At 43.2% G+C, this 14981-nt stretch overlaps 1 protein-coding gene across 1 annotated transcript in view; it reads left to right on the forward strand.

The window, feature by feature from the left end:
* dph1 (diphthamide biosynthesis 1) overlaps positions 1-14981 on the forward strand; it is a 279042-nt gene that overhangs the window by 226553 nt on the left and 37508 nt on the right. The window lies entirely within an intron of this gene.

Here is a 14981-nt window from a genome sequence, read left to right on the forward strand (position 1 = left end):
AAACTAATTAGAATGAGATGTCCTGCAAGTATTTGTTGAATCGCTTTTTAGTTTTTAAAGTAAGGAAGAATGATTTCAAAAACAATTGTCTATAACATTTTTTTCGTTTATTTTATTTAAATTTTTTTTGTATTTGAGTACAATGTAAATTAGTCGTTTCAGCAATATTCCTTTTAGTAAGAGAAAAAGACAAAATTGGCCAGGATTTAGCTTCCCCTTGTGCCATTCTGTCACTAATATTTGATGATTATAGTGTGACTATTGTGGAAATTACTATATGATGACAGAATAAACAATTTTTTTTATAAAAGTCATGTTTTTGAAGGTTTCAGCAATATGCTGACGTCTTACGTTATGATGGCAGTTGAACCCAAGCTTTTGGACTACTTTGGATGAAAGGTTTTCTAGTTTCCAAGTTGTGACCTTTACAGCATTCACATTTTGAGTCGATTGTTGGATTTCCGAAAAATCTATTTGTTGGAACGTCACATTTTTAAGTGAACAGCGGCAAACATGAAAGGAATGTATCAAAACGCGAAGCTGTCAGGACTGAACTGGCGAGCAAGGTGAACTACTGAGTGATATTTCTGAGCCAACCCCCCACCCTCCCCCCATTAGAGGGCTCCACGGCTCCTCAGACATACTCTACTTCTTTGTCTCTCTCCATCATGTACAAGTCTAGAGGGCTGTCAAACTTGGGCACTGGATGGCTCAAAGTAACAGACCTGTCACAGGCAATGTGTTGGTAAATCAAGATACAGGGTGCCCACACAGCCACGAGGCATCTGTGGGTCCTTTGTCATCGTCGTCGCTCTCTCTCCATCAAAATGGGTCCATCTGTATTCTGGACAGCTGCTAGAATCCTTTCTGAGGGAGCGGCAGCCGTAGCATACAGCCTCCCAGGTTAAATGTCAAGACTGCCATTAGGAAGGCGGACTTGGAGCTTTCAACAAATGCCTTTCATATTGCCAAAGCAAGCTTTCATGCTGGTTGTCACCAGAAATCACAGAGAGGGAAAAAATGGCCAAGTGTCAGGGTGGCAGGTATACAATCAGCATTGTTGTCAATAATTTTAAGAATTTGGGTATGGCAGGTCGGCGTAGAGGGCGGGGTGTGATGTTGAAAGGTATCAAAAATGTCACTCGCTCACTTGTTGCCATGGTTGAGTTGCAGTTTTCCCACAAAGAAGACTGGATCCCAAACGCTCCCAATCAGGGTAGGTCTGCCGACAATTTTCAGACTCACCCCTGGTGTGTTGTTACCACGGGTGATTTAAACGGATTTCGTTATGTGTGAAATGATTCAAGGACGGTTCGGTCTGAAAGTGACAATTTGATTTGGTTTGACTCAGTGGAATTACCATTTGATTCAAAACGCTATGGCTCGGTTTCAGAGGGAGTTTTTTGCCATCGTTTTGCATACATTTGAATGAACTTGTCAGGGCTATAAATATGCCATTTCCTTCTCAGACATCTCTCTCCAATAAAAGATGATTCAATACATGTATTTTGAATTGGATTGTTTCAGTTCAATTTGTTGTACTTTCATCTTTTAAATCAAAAACAATTTTCCGATTTAAGTCTGGTTTTGTTACATTCCTAGTTGTTACTGAAAATCTGCCCAATTCCAAAAGTCATTGACAGAAAAAAAAAATGTTTTGGTACGATGACAGAGCTAATAAATATCAGGGAAAAAAGTGTCAACTGTGTAACTAAGAACAAGTCTGTCGATTGTAATGAATTGATTGTTGATGAATCAACTCAAAGTAATTGAAGGAAAATGTAGTGCACTACCAGGCGGTGTTGCCACCCTCATTGTGGCTTGAAAACCAATATGAGAGAGATTGATTTAATCACCATTAAAAGTGAATTCTAAATGACAGTTGATAATTCGATCACCCATGTTTCTGTTTCACTGACCAAAGACATTTGCTCAAATGTCTATCCCTAAAAATACTTTGATATATTCCATGCTGTGACTGACTGACTCACAGTCAGCCCAACCCCCGGGTTGTTCCTGTCAGCTGCTCAAATTGTCTCGAATAGGGTCCATGACCCTAATCAGGAGAAATGACCAAAAATTGCTGTACATTTGCCTCCATTTTCCCAAACCCAAAAGAGAATTACTTTCAAGGTGTTTAAATTCTATTCCTTCGGGACCTATTTGCTGTCTGGTCACGTAGTTTCACCCTCAAGTATTTTCGAGTGACATTTTCTTATTGGGGCGGCCCTTTGGTCGGCTAGTTAGCGCGTCAGCCTCACTGTGCAGAGTTCGATTCTGGCTCCGCCCTTGCTGTGTGGAGTTTGCATGTTCTCCCCGTGCCAGTGTGGGTTTTCTCCGGGTGCTCCGGTTTTCTCCCACATTTCCAAAAATATGTGTGGCAGGTTAATGGAACACTCTAAATTGTCCCCGAGGTGTGAGTGAGGATTGTTGTTCGTCTATTTGTGCCCTGTGATTGGCTGTCAACAAGTTCAGGGTGTCCCCCGCCTACTGCCTGAAGACAGCTGGGAAGGGGATCCAGCACACCCTGTGACCGTTGTGAGGATAAAGCAGATCTGAAAATGGATGGATGGATTTTCTAATTGCCACATCCATGACTTTTTAAAAACTTGATGCTTTGTTAAACATCACCCCCAAAATTGTGTTTTCGTTTGCCGTAACCATGCCTACCTCCCAAAAATGACAACATGTTTTTTTTTTTTTTGTTTTAAATAAGGTGAAATCGATGTCATAGTGTGGTAACAAGACAGCAGGGTGTAAAATGAAAGAGTGACACCTCTATCCCACAGAGGCTCATGTACAAAAACGCTCAAGATCTCGCTCAGTTCAAATCACATCTCATCTGGGAGGACATGGTGTCCGAACAGACTTGAAAATCCAATTGTTTCTGATGCGGTAGAATACACTACCTTCTTGACAGCTCAAACATGGAAATTACCCGAGCTGTCATGCCAAGAAAGTAGATTCATTCCATTCAGAGATACGCGTGGAGGGAGAGAAATCATACCTCCTGTTTAACATGGACAAAGACATATAACAAAGTGTGATGATTGTGTTTGTTTTTTCTCATCGTGTTCCCCTTGGCTTCCAAATGAAAAGTGGCAATAGTAATGAGCGCGCGCAGGTGTCGGCAGCAGTTCGGTTGCTTGTTCCACTCGTGAAGATGACATCTGCGTTAGAAGATTGAATCCTCATTTATGAGGCAATCGTATAAACACATTTTCCTCTCTTCTCGATAAGTAGTGCTCAGTGCTGAAGGTTACACAGCGCTCTCTCTCCCCTTCCTACACCACCCACCGCTCGTCGTGGCCTTGATCGCTTCTGCTTGTGTAGCGCTGACCCACACGTCCTCGTGATTGTGGATAGATGAGAAACCATTTTCACGGACTGTAAAATGGAGCGGAATTCAGCATATGCTTTGAAAACATCCTGTCACTGCAATTCTTCTGGCAAGTTTGGGGAGGACACAAAAAACACAACTCGCTATTTTCATTGCTCAGGAAAACCGAGAGCCGCAATTGATTGTTTCACCCTGTACGCTTGCTGTTGAGTGAAAAAGGGAGAGAGCCTGGCGGAGCATACCATTAGGCCGTAAATAAAGGACAATTTCATCAAGACACATTCAACGAGAGATGAAATGATGGACGGGATCCCAGGGAAATTGTGACAAGCGGCATAAGAAGAGAACCCCCCCAAAAAACGAAGCGGCAGAGGCCGAAATGATTTAAACTAGTCGAGTGACAGATGATGGGTATTGGCCTTGGGGATGAGCAAAATAGGAATTAGATGGATGTGGCGTCATCAATTGCAACCAGAAAGAGCTTTCATAATCATTAGCGCTCCATGTCATCCTTCATGTCTCGAGGAGCGTGGCTTAAATGGCAGTGAAGCAGCCCGCTTGAGAAAATAGCATTGTCAGAGCATCAACGCAGAGATGCAAGGACATTATTTTCACGTGTTCACACAGTGCGTCTTCTCAATTGTTGCCATTGAGTGGCCAACAGTAGTTGTAGGATTTACGCGTCGCCTCGGTTGATCGTGATGAATTCCAAATCCATTGGTGCGTTCAAAGTAATCCGTTGTGCAACTCGATTCACTTGGATATCAAATCAATTTTAACCCATTAGAATGCACAGTATTGACATTTCCTTAATATGTTGGAGTATGAAAAACAAAACAAATCAGAAACAAGTTTCTTGTGTTCATGTATCTGGGAACTGTTGACCAATCATCACTCGAGTTATTCACGATCCAAGTCATCAGTTCAGCAAACCTCAAAAGATCCTTGTTTTACAACAAGGGGTGTCAAACGCGGGCCACTTTAGAGTTAGCTCTTCCCCTCGCAGGGCTATTACGACGGTGAAATGAGGTCACGGTTCAAACCAGCATGGGTTCTTTTCATGGCATGACATCACAAATGCTTTTTACCTTCTCCTTCCCTTTGGGTTCCTTTTCCAGAAGTTTTCATTTAGTCTTATCTTTCCCGGGTTCTTCCCTGAGCTTTCACAGTACCAAGCTGTGCTGGCAAAGTTCTAATAACGGTTGCTTTTTCGCTCCCTGGTTTTGTTCAGCACCCTTTCAGCATCTTTTGCTGCACAATTTGTGCTCCATGGTGGTCCAGTGCTTAGCGCATCGACTCCACAGTGCAGAGGTATCTGCTTCAATTCCGGCTCCGGCCTCCCTGTTTGGAGTATGCGTGTTCTCTCTGGGCCTGCGTGGGTTTTCTCCGGGTACTCCGGTTTCCTCCCACATTCCAAAAACATGCATGGCAGACTGATTGACCACTCTAAATTGTCCCTAGGTGTGAGTGTGAGCGCAAATGGTTGCGATTGGTTGGCAACCCGTTCAGGGTGTCCCCCGCGTACTGCACGAAGACAGCTGTGATAGGCTCCAGCACCCCCGCGACCTTTTGAAGATAAAGCGGATCAGAAAATGGATGGGTGGATGTTGTTAAAAGCCTGCTGTACAAATGTCACGGCAGTTGGCGTACACTCACCAAAACGATCAGTAATTATCTTGTATTTTGGAGAGTGAAAGGATTATCACATGGTATTACCAAAAAACATCTGTCTAAGCATTATTTGGCACTCGCTGCCTCGCGTTGCGTCCCTCTCTGCACATGCAACATTCCTGGCAGATGATCAGTGACTCCTGCGAGACATGTTTCACATTTTCCATATCTAAATACCCTACAAGACGGATGCCGTGACTCTCGGGGCGACGATAAAATCAAAGTAAATGTATCGTTTGACAAGGGAAGCGCTTGAACGCTAATTTTCCGTGTATCGCTCGCAGGAAGCAGAGTGTAAATAGCAGCTTTGCTCGTTTAACAAATTCATCATTGTCATCCTCGCCAAAATATACCCCCCCTTTTTTTTGTTGCTGTGACTGTTTAAGCTCCATCAGCATCTGTTCTTTCCCGAATGACTGCTCCCTTGTGCACTAAGTGCGGAAATCAAACTCAAACGCCCAATATCACCGTACGTGTCCCTTGATAGCGATAGTATCACAATGCGGCACGACAGCACGACAACGGCAAAATGGGCTGAGATGTCGGTCTGAACAGCGCCATTCCGATAGCCGTGGAAATGTGTTAGCGAATTTCAAAGGAAGTCACGTCGTTATTTATTTTAGTTATTGAGCGTCGTGTCAAGCAGATGGATGAGGTGAAAGTGAGCTTTTTTTTACGGCCGTGTCATGCGCCGTTTGGATTAGCCCCCTTCATAAATGTGTCAAAGTCGCGCCCAGAAGAATACGTTGGTATCAAGTAAAACTGTATGGACAAAATGTTTTCCTGTACAGTATGGCTGAACGAGAATGGAAACAATCATGATCATAATTAATTATTTTGACATTGCAATCATGGTGAATGAACACCGTTATTCATTCATTCATTTTTAAAGGTATTAATCGCACCACCAAAACTCAAGTTTAAATAACACTTAAAATTGCAATGTTTTGTGCTCAGCGACCACCAATTTTAAAACAATTAACTGGACAGTTTCTCATAATGAATTGTGATTCATCGCAGTTTTCTCCTGGATTTTTACTTATTTATTTCTTTTTAAACAAAGCCTCTCACAAATATTCACAAGCGGCAAATCTTGGATCAATGCATCAACTAAAAGTACACATAGATTTTACCGACTGTTCTAATTGCTGTCTTTGATTCTTGAAGACAATTCTTTTCCTGCAAACGTTGAATCAAACGATCCCAAGTGACTCCGCTTTACCGGCATATTTCTGAAATCCTTTTCACTGAAAGAATTCTCAAAACATTTTGCTGAAATGTTTCGTTCTGCAGATGAGCGTCATCATTCAGCAGTGTTGTAGGAAACTTGAGTGGGGTATTTTACTTGGAAATGATAGCACCAAAGACATACAATTAATATGGTATTCAAATTGGCTTTGCAAAGTGCGCAGATGACTTTGCATTTATCCAACAAGCGCCAAGCAGGTTAAAACTACCTCTAGTCCGTGTTTGTCCATGTTTATACCACTTACTCCTCTAAGTTTGGCCGCACACATGAGCAGAGGCCACAGAAAGTAAATAAAACTTGATTGTGTTAATCTTTTGAACTCCGTCAAGAATTTGAGTGAATCTCCAAAGTCTCTCTCTCTCTCTCTCTCTCTCTCTCTCTCTCTCTCTCTCTCTCTCTCACTTCCACTCAAGTTCCACGATGTTGTATTCCCTCAAATATTCACTCTACTGTTTTATTTGTTCAGTTGGACGTCAGACAGAGCATCAATTCAAGTTTGTTGAGGACATTCGGTATGATGACATAGACATGTTTTCTCCCAGCCTGCTCTCCCATACGAACTACCTTTTACAAAAGGGAAATGACGGTACCTCGACCGTGCTCCCCATTCTTTTCTGCTGTAGGCTGGTACCAAAAGCCCAATCAGGGACATCACATCGACTGATGGTTACTGATGCCTGGAATGTAATGGACTAAAAAATGAGCCAAGGGGGGGTGGTTTGCCCGTGACTATGCAAATGCAGTGCACATGCTTATTTGAGCTGTCAGCTGGCAAAGTACCATTGACAACTGTGGCAAGAGCAGCGCTGCTGCTGCACCTCTTCGCACCTCACTGGCCTGCTTGTCTAGTTGCTTCCGAGGCGAGCAGCCTTCCATCTCTGCTTTTGCCGACTCCCCCTCCCCCGTCCCCTTTTTTTGTGTTCTCATTAAAAAAAAAAGTCACCGGCAGCCCAACGGGGACAGAAACCCTCCCTTTACTGACCACTTGAGATGGTTGCAACAAGCACACGGTTACTGTTCGAAACGAGTCCTTTTTGCCTGATTATGCTAATACAACAAAATACAGGGGAACCTCTCGCAAATTTTTCCATGCATTGGAAATAAGTGAGTTAAATGTCTCCAGGTGCGAAGTGTCTAATCATAAAACGGTGCATGCAAAGTCAAACAGTTCCATCAAAGTAAAATGAAGTGACACTATTTATCCTCTGTCAACACTTGATAGATGCATAATGAATGGCAAGGGCATAGTTTTTGACGCGATGCAGCATGCTAGCCTGAAATCAAAATTGGACTACCGGTACTTTGACATCCCAGTTAGACTTGACTGTAAAATTAAATGAACGACAAAAAGAATGACCCACATTGTATATTTGATTACAAGCCATGCATGCTTCATGAAAGAACAATCACCAACACTAATGCTAAAGTCAATGTAAAATCCCATTGACATGCTACTGGAAAATGAGCATGGACTTTCCGCGGGTGCTGTTCCTCCAAATAATGAATATTTACATATTAACACCATAGGAACGCATACAAAAAGCCAATACTAAAAGGCATAGATTCTTCCTAATCTGTGAAAAATAAATTCAATTGATGACGATCAATTGCAACTTGCCCAGCCCTACGTTCAACTTAGGTCATCATCACTTTTGAGCTGTAATCTTTCAAGTGTTAATACACAATTTGGATAATTGACACGACAAGTAGAATCTGTTCTAGTGGTACTTGTACTCCACTTTGAGAACCGCTGACAAGAGTGCAAAGCTATTTGGAGCATAATTGGTTGATTTGTCGATGCGACACATTATAGCGATGGATCGGAGCATGTGGATAACTTATGCTGGAGGCCATCCCAGCATGCAGTGTGTGAAAGGCTGATGGATTTCCAATTTTCCAACATTTACCGTCCTACAATTTGCATTTGTTTGGAGTTCAAGGGAGCTCCTGGAGGAAAGTCGCACAGCCACTGGGAGAACTTGCTAAGATAACAAAAGTGCCTTTGACTCTCATTTGTTAATGCGCTGAGCAAATATTTTGTTGCTGCCAAAACATGAGGTTGTTGTAAAGGGATCTATATATAAGCCTTACTTCAAAGGTCATATACTAATTATACTGTAATCTCTCCTAATTAGAAATGTGTTGCGCTGATCTCAATTTAAGGAGTGCGCTTCAGTACAAGAACTGTTTCAAAAACTCTGCCTTGACAATATTTTGATTGACAATGTCAGAGGTATTCATCCAGCAATATATTTATCATTGTGGTTGTAGTTTGAGGCCGATGCCGATTCCCACTTTAGGCAGGTTAAAATTCCGATAACTGAGCAGCTGAATAATTTTCCAAAATTCCCACAGAATGGGAGTCAACTTAACCTTTAACCCCTTCATGCACCCTGTAACCTGATAACATAAGCTGTCCACTCTCGTCACCGCTGTCCCTGAAAGGGTTCATCACGGGATTAGGACGGTAAAGGATAAAAAGTTCACGGGAGCAGGATTGTCAAGTAGGGGGTTGGGGGGGGGGGGGGGGCGTGGACGGATGCACAGCCATTTTTCATGTAACTGACCTCCAAGAGAGGAGCAGTACAGTAGTAAGAGTCACTCTGAATGGGAACAGGACAGGCGTGGGAGTTGTCTTAGGACATCGTAGGAGCAGGATGGAACAGAATTTGTTTCTTTTTTTTCTTTTTTCTTTTTTTTTTTTACTATATTCTGGGACGGGACAGGGTTTTTTTCTGTGGGAGTGTGATGGGACAGGAGTAAAAATCCACTCCAATGTCACCTGCAAATGTCTACTAAATATGACGGCACGTCATTGCCGCATGTGATAAAGCATCTGCGCGGCTGAATCACTCATATCAACGCAAATGTCCATCTTAGGCATCATGTTTCCAGTGGGATTCAATTAAAGTCGACCGTGAAGACAACTGTTACTCAAGAAAACTCCGATGATGTCAGTTCTCCCCATAGGGCTCTCTTTCCCCGCCCTCCCAGAGGAAATATTTGGCTTTTGATAACGCCCAGGTCGGATGTGTGCGAATGAGCGTTCATAATGCTGACGCTCTGCATACATGTCTTAATGGGATTTCAAACGAAGGTATTTGCATCTGTTGTTGTATTGCCAGGTGTTAGATGTTATTGGTGAGAGTACTTTGGGCTCCCCCAGGACGGACCCAAGGTGTTTTGTTTTCTCTTCACCTGCTGTGACATCTCCATGGAGTGCAACCCAATGCCAAACCAAAATCTTGACCCTGCTTCTAGTACATCTCCCGCCACGCTAAAATAATAATGCCAGAGGCTGTTTTTGCCAACCTCCTTAATTTCTTGAACTGTTGCTCGAACCGGAGGACGGTACAAATCTGCTCGCACTAAACCCTTTGTGCGTGGGAGCGCATATGTTTCCATGAAATACACTCGTCTTGTTTGAGATGTGTTTTTGTGGCAAATGAGTTTCTTACAAAGATTTGAATCGCTCTGTAGTTTCTCATTCGTATCGAGACTTGCGCTGAAGACTTAATTAGGAGGAGCTTTTAAGCAGTTCTCAAGCTTTCCTCTGACATCTTAATTAGATCTAAATTACATTTCGGTTGGCTCGCAAATTAGTAAAACCATACAATAAACTCTGAAGGTTTCTGACATCAGAGATAAGGAAACGATGATGACGTTTTCATCTAATTTGTTCCTTATACGTTTAAAGACTATCATGCAGTGTTTCCTGTATGAGACGTATTATAAGGGGGATTTGATTAACACCGATGCTCTTTCCATTTCGTCCCTCGCAGTCTTTTGCTCCATCTCATCGCCTACGTCCCGTTGGGATGCGGGACCAGGCGCAGCTCCCTAATTACCCTACCATGTCCGTGTGGCATTGCGTGTCCCGTATCGGCCCCATAATCGAATTCATAGCGTTTATTATCATGACAGTGGAGTATACCGGCTATGCTAATGTCGAGATGGACGCCGCCAACTGAGGTAAAGTGAGAATGGGATATCAGGTAAATTGATGGCTGATTAGATACGTTTCCTATCGCATCGTGCGTTGTTCTGCTTGTGCTGCTGTGGATTATCATTGCATTTGCTTTATTAATCGAGGGCAAACTGTATTTCCACAAATGGTGAGAATGCCAAATGCATCAGCTACTGCTCAATAATGGAATAGAGAGAGTAATATTTGTTGTTTGCTGGTATCTTACCATTCATATTCAATGTGACTTGAAAAACCAAAAATGAGTATAGTGACTGGCGAGATGCTTTGCTGAGGTGGTAGCTTTGGCGGCTCCCAATCTGAAGGTCGTGGGGACAATCCTGACCTTGTGAATTTGGATCGACGTGTCCTTGAGCAAGATAGTGCACCCTCTATTGCTCATGCTGTGTCATCTGTTGTTTAATGAAGAGATAGTGTTGTTACATTTTACTCATAGCCTATTGTCGGTAGTGTCATCATGTCCTCTTGTCAAGTAACTAATGATGGCAGCAGCAGAATGAATTCTGAAGTCGAGAAAACCGTTTTGTCTGGCAGTTTTCAGAAAACCAAACTAATTGTCGGAAATGTCATCATGTAACAGGACAGTGACCCAAAAACCAAAACACACAGCCAACACTTCACACAAGACTTCCTCAATGGGGGAGAAAAGTGGAAGGTCTTAAACTAGCCACGCAATCATCGGATCTTAACCCAATAAAGCAGGGGTGGCCAACCAGTTCGAGAATAAGAGTCAATTTTTTTGACCGTGTTGCTGCAAAGAGACACATCATACACATGGGCACACACAAACATCACCCCATCTCTTCCTCACACACACACAGACACACACACACACACACACACACAGACCTCTGAACACAGAAATTGACTCCTACAGTACCAAGACCAGAGGCCAATCATTTTCAACAATGAATATTGTGTGTACTGTCTCACACACACACAAACTCTCAGTTCAACCAAGTCCAAAACCAAAAATATAACGTTTTTCTCTTACTATGCATGTTGCTTAGTGCCTTAGTGCAGGGAATTCTGGCATTCCTTCTCTTGAACAATGCTCTTCAAATCTGGCTTGTATTCAGTTGTTGCCACTCGAAGCAGGCACTGTCTGCATACCAGCTGCTGTGGTGACTACTTGGGTCAGCTTGCCAGATAGGGCAAACTTTTTTGACCGAAGATCGACGATTGAAGCGACCAATTTCCCACGATCGCGCACGTGCAAGCATATACACAGGCTCGCACGCAATGCACACGGGCACCAACCATGCACTCGCTCACGATGAGCAACAGCCGGAACTGCCCCTCACATGACTAAAACTGAAACACACAGACACACATTTTCAACGCTGGTCATGTAAAACCCCGGGAGCAGCATTCAACCAATGAAAGAGCCTCGGGTTGGCCACCTCTGCAATAGAGCATGCATTACACCTACTGAAGAGGAGACTCAGGGGAGAAACCTTTAGAAACAAACAAACTGAAACCGATCTGACAGAGGCTGCAATAAAGGCCCGGAAAAGCATTTCAGTGGGTCACAAGGTTTCATGCAACTTTTGCAAGTAATGGTTATGCCACCAAATATGAAATGTTGTTTTTAAGTTAATTAAATGATGTCCTTTGCAATAGTTTTGCTCACTTGTTAAGTGGGTGGCTTCAAACAAACGGTGCTCTATGCTGAGGTGTTTAACACTGCATGTAATTACCATGAAATAAAAGCTGGACTTATGAACCCAAATTCCTTCTGCATCCAGGAAAAAAAAACAAAGGAATCGACCTTGCCCTTCCAGTACTTTTGGAGGCGAGAGTACATACTCACCATTTTTTTCTTCCGCATGTGTTTAGCGGAGGCGTATTTTTCTTCAGCGCATGACACACTCGTCAAATAACTGGGTGTCTGTTAAATGGCCGGCCGCTATTTGAGCACATTTATTGTGGCGCTTGCTCGTGCCATAAGTCAGATGTTAGAACAATAGTTAGCCGCGAATGAGAATGTTTGCCAAGTGTAGCGGTAGACTTGATGCACACAACGGAGACAAAACTTTGACGATAGAGAGGGTAAGTGATTCCGGTTTTGAAGGCAAATATTTATTCTCCAGATGAGTCGCCCCGTGTGTTTGTTGCAGGGCTCAGCTGCTCCCGCCTTTGACTTGAGAGCAGCCATTAGGGGGGAGAAGGGACGCTGAAAATAGGCAGTGGAAACTCTGGGATGATGAGGAGGAGCCCCAGGAGGCTGCAAAACAGATTACATCAGAGAAAGCGAGAGAGGGTACGCTAAATAGAAGCTTTGACTGAAGCCCCTTGTGAGGAGCAGAACCGGGGATAAACACACCAAACGGATGTCGTTGTGAAAGATTGGCCAGCAGGCGGCTGATTATCAAGACCCCGTCGGTATCTGTAGAGCAGGGGTGTCCAAACTTTTTGCCAAGGGGGCCAGATTTTATGTGGTAAAATGTCGGGGGGCCGACCTTGGCTGACATTCTTTACATTGTTCAACAAATTTTAGTAAGCCAGTCTGTTTCACATTTCCATTTTTATTTTACATTCAACAATCTTAAGAATTTCTTTTGGTTCATTTGAAACAGGAATTTGAAATATGACATATCAGTCAATATAAACACGGAGCGATGTCTTGTTAACTCGTGAGTGATGCCCTCTAGTGTCTAAATGCTATTACTCATTTAGTGAATGCTATTACTCATTTAGCCACTAGAGGGAAGCAGTACTCTATGAAACATCACTCACCAGTCGACGAGACCTCAGTCAATGCAACACGTGTTCCATTGCGCCCAACCTGCGGGCCAGACGGCACTGACTTTATGACGGGGGCCGAGGGCCGGATGAAATTCGACCGCGGGCCGGATTTGGCCCGCGGGCCGGACTTTGGACACGCCTGCTGTAGAGTGTTCGCTCTGCAGCCCCGTCCGTCTGTTTATCGCTTTGACTACGTTCCCTTCGGCACCTTGTCCCATCCCTCGTCTACCTTTCTGTCTTACCTAAATCTGTCAGAATAAAGCCTGAAACGCCTGACAACTAGCCATTTACAGCCACCTCCTCATCTACCACCCTCACAAGGCCTCGGGCTTGCTTCCGCTCCCCTGCCGCTTCCTCTCAGACTTTAATTCATTTTACTTAACCTTTACGGTTTGTCTTAGCATTTAATTTGCCTATAAAGAGCAATGGAAGCATGTTGTTTATCTGTAGTGGGATGGATTATTTCTTCTTAACAAGTCTTCTGTAAGTCCCTAGGTAGTTGTATAATGGCATCGTGTTTTGTTCTGTGTCGCCAAAGATCTGACACGTGATTTGCACAAACTGTAAAGCATCCTTTCTGACTAGTTTATTGTCCTGGTGAATGCGATGGTGTTTAGTATTCTCTTTCCTGCAACATGTTTTGTCGGTTCATGCCATTAATAAATGGGGACTCTCACTCAGCAGTGAATGTCCGTGTGGCCACCCAATACAAACAATGGAGCACATTCTTCGGGACTGTGAACTGGGGCCCACCTGCACAGATCAAGACCTCTTAGACACTAGTGATGCTGCCAAGCAATGGATCCAGTACTGGCGCGACAAGATATGATGATGATGCCATCAATATATTCGTTGAGAATCCATTACAAACTAAATTGCTTACGTGTACACGCCATGTGTCTTGTTTCTTTAGTGTCTGGATTTAACTGCGTTGTAAAATGGCAGGAGGAGAGTACGAGTCATCCGTTTCTTCCACAGAGCTGAGCTTACTCTGTCATGCTTAAAGACGGTGTGTCTGTTTTCTTGCCATAATGCTGTGAACAATGCAGTGGATCATCCCAGGTGAGACACAATTAGGTGGCATAGGTAAAAAAAAATAATGAGCATAGGAAGGAAATAAAAGAAATAAGGAGAAAATGAAATGGTGCCATCATAAAACATTGAACTTGACTGGCCCTGTCGGGCCATCATGAACCGAGCTGTGGTGCTGATGCCAGAAGTAGCATTGGCCCTCATTGGCAACAATACTTAACGAAGTGTAAAACTGGTTTTGTAAGCCTACTTGTGGATCTCTAATGAAGCGTAAAGACTCAGTTAGCCAAAATGCACACGAGCATTCAGTGCATAAATGCCTGGCCAGTCAGGCCAGCATCTCTGAACTTGGGGCGACCCGACAATATCACTGGGCCATTGGGCCGCCGTTAATGTCGAACCCTGATGTCACTAATTTTTTTCTTTTTTTAACATTCCTAACAGTAAGCAGAAAATGAAATCAAACACTGCAAAACCCTGAACATTTGAACACTTTACCTTTTCCTTGTATAACTAGCTTCCAATAAGTGAATCAATCAATATGCATAAAAATGGCAATAAATCAATTGATTGGTAGTTACTCCAAATGAAACATATATTAGTTATACATGGCTGTAATTTGTCCTCACAGACTAATCGTATTAAATAAAATGTAACAAGTAGCTAATGGTCAACCTTCAAAACATTTGACTGACTTAACAGCGCCTCAGTTTTAGTTCCAGTGCTTTTATCCAGTACATCCAAGCTGAACCTTAATTTGAGGAAGCACTTTATTGATTGGAACTCCAATGGATGAACAGGATCTTAATAAAATTGCGATACTACCTAAGAGCCTCTCTTGATGGAGTGGACTTGTGGATTCAAACCAGTAGACACGGTGTCTCACACACGCCAACGCCTGCTCGAAAAATGCTCCAGATATGCTGCAACTTGGTCATTGATGTCGCATCGTAACT

Source organism: Hippocampus zosterae, chromosome 10 (assembly GCF_025434085.1).
Source record: "Hippocampus zosterae strain Florida chromosome 10, ASM2543408v3, whole genome shotgun sequence".
Lineage (NCBI taxonomy): Eukaryota > Metazoa > Chordata > Actinopteri > Syngnathiformes > Syngnathidae > Hippocampus > Hippocampus zosterae.